The sequence below is a fragment of the Pteropus alecto genome, unplaced genomic scaffold (genome assembly GCF_000325575.1).
Source record: "Pteropus alecto unplaced genomic scaffold, ASM32557v1 scaffold8, whole genome shotgun sequence".
In the NCBI taxonomy this organism is placed as follows: domain Eukaryota; kingdom Metazoa; phylum Chordata; class Mammalia; order Chiroptera; family Pteropodidae; genus Pteropus; species Pteropus alecto.
In genome coordinates this window covers 15,061,786-15,064,505 of record NW_006494609.1, presented here as the reverse complement: position 1 = coordinate 15,064,505, position 2,720 = coordinate 15,061,786, and the positions used below count along the sequence as shown (strand labels likewise).

The window sequence follows — 2,720 nt, the reverse complement described above, 5'->3', positions numbered from 1 at the left end:
CCCACCCCCACCCCAGCCGTGAAAGTCAGACACACCCACCTCTTCACACCCACCTGTGTGACTTGTTCTTTGGATTGTTTAAAGCCGTGGCCGGTGACGGTGACAGCCTTCCAGGATGCAGCTAGTGCAGTCTCATTATGAATAGGCGGACCCGGGGTTTTCCCAGCGTCGTGGCCGAGGATCTGAGAGCCAGCTTGAGGGATCACAGGACCCACCCTAGATCATGGGGTTTAACACCCCTCTCCTTGCCCCTGCATGCTCAGTGGAGGGCAGGGTAGAGCGTGTCACCAGGAGGGCCTCACTTCAAGCCTGACTCTTCTCTCCTGCCCACGTCAGGCTATGAGGGTCAGGTGACAAGACAGACTACATCAAGGCTTGTGTGCACCCTCATTCCTGCCTGGGGGTGTGACTGTGGCCTTTGTGAAGTCCTGGATGGCACTAGGAGGTCCCAAATTGGGGAGGCTGTTTGAGCACATCACTGGGCTCGCACTCTGTGGCCTCTCTGGGTGTCCCACTGGGTGCAGCCAGCTGGGGTGTGACCAGGTGCCCACCTCGCAGGCCAGTGTCAGCTGCAGCCTCCACAGTGGCTTTCTGTTCTGAGTGCCAGGTGGGAGGGTCCACTCGTCAGCAGCCTCCTCACGTCCCCACTAGATGGAGGCCCTGCCACCCGAGAGGACAAGTTCATTTGCCTCAGGGATCCGTGGCTACCAAGTCCCCTAAGTCACTGGTGTTGGGGAACCTCTAGCCGCATGTAGCAGTTGGGATCCCCGGATATGGCTGGTGTGACTGAGGACTTTTTAATTTAAATTTAAAAACCGATGCTCGATTCAGTTATTGGAAAACTTTTAGGCGTGTTTGGAACAACTTGAGTATGCAAAACTACGTTTTCAGGCCAAATGTTTCCAATGAAAATTTAGCATCTGAATTGAGATGTGCTGTGAGTTTAAACTGTATGCTGGATTTCAAAGATGCATTCAGAAGAATGTGAAATATTCATGATTTTATGTCGGTTACATGGTGATAATGTTTTGGGTATATTGTCTTAAAGTATATTAGAATATTTTCACCTGTTTATTTTTACTTTTTTAAGGTAGCTACTGGGTATTTGAAATGTATGTCTAGCATTATATTTCCACTGGACAGCTCCACCCTTGACACACACCTCTGAGCCCACTTTTGCTGGAAATGTGATTGGTGGTTCTTTAGGAAGAACAGTTAATGATGGCTATGGAGTGTTTTTGGCCATAGGATTAGATCTTAGGAGACCCGTGGTGTTTTGAAAGGAGCAAATAGAAAAAAAAAGTCTTTCGTGAGACATCGCTTCTTAATTGCACAAGTGACATATTTCTTGGGGAAAATTATAAAGTACTGATTAGACAAAATTAAACACCCTGTTTTGGAAGAATGCATGAGTTTTCTAGCAATATTTTCTAGCAATGTTTCCAGCAGTCTTTTGCTTAGATAATCATCAGCATAAGCACACTGCTTTGCATTGTCGCAGAGACCTTTAAGACGATTTCATGTGCTGTGTTTCTTTTATAAATGTGTGTATGCTCCACTCACTTGGATGTGGCAGAGGGAAACCAGCCAAGGCCTCAAAAGGGATTCTAGGTGGTTGGCTGGTGATAATAAGTGAATCTTCTAGAAATTGGGCAGAACTCTTGAGTATTGAGGCTGAGTAGGGGCTCCACACCTCAGGGCCCATCTGGTGGGAGTCCTTCCCTCTGCTGGACGAGCAGCTGGAAAGTGGCTTTCGCCTGTGCTACATTTTGTTCCAGGGCGGGACTGGAATCCTTTGGTGAGCCATTTAGTTGAGAGACAGTTTTTTCGTGTTGAATTTTCCCAGGGCTGAAGGAGGGCTGAGACTGTTACACAACTCAGACCTGACACAGGTATTTACCAACTGAGACATGTTTGTGAAAACATTAGCCGTCTTTGATGTGGTGACATGTGACCCCAGATAATAAAGACTTCTTCAACACGGAGTCTGGAGAGGAGCCTGATGTGTTGGGAGTGGGGTACACCTCATGGTTTAGCATCCCCTGTCCCCAGTTTCTGGTGTGGACTGGAGCTGTAGAAGGGTAATGATGGAGGGTAAAGTCATTTCATATAGTCTTTGGTGGCGATGTCCTCTCCTGGCATGCTTGCCCAGGCCACCATTCTAATCTGATGATGCGGAGGTAGTTCTGGAGTGTTCTGCTGGGCCCTGTGGGATTAGCCGATTGTGTAATCGTCCGCATTTCCTTCATCGGTGTTCGTTGGATACTGAGCACAGAGATGCCTCACATGACACAGTAGAGTGACTCCTGAAAACTGTTGTGTCTCAGTGGAAGCATTTTTTAAAAGGTGTAAGAGGAGCATTGTTGGTGAAGACTTTTTGCAGCAACCACTTCTATAAGACCAAGAATACTTATAAAACCTATCCCCTTACTTACCTTATGTAAAATTAGGTTTTCGTCTTCTGATTTGTGAAAAACAAGCCCATCCGGATGGGAGAGGTGACCTGCCCTGGAAGTGCTCTGGGAAACGGAGCGGCGGGTGGGCGGTCGTGAGCTGGCATGCCCGAGGACAGCGTGTTAAAGACACCCAGACGGGGGCATGGCTGGTGGCGGGTGCCTGGGCCTTCTTGCAAAGACCCTGGGCGTGAGGGCCAGGAGGCAGCTCATTTCCTGCGCTTCCTCTCTGCTGGGTGCACATTAGCTGTGATTTGTCCCTGTCCC

The 2,720-nt window shown here is 48.8% G+C and overlaps 1 protein-coding gene across 1 annotated transcript in view; it reads left to right on the top strand.

Annotated features, from left to right (window-relative positions):
* CCDC88C (coiled-coil domain containing 88C) overlaps positions 1–2,720 on the top strand; it is a 114,806-nt gene that overhangs the window by 44,553 nt on the left and 67,533 nt on the right. The gene's annotated exons all lie outside the window — the stretch shown is intronic.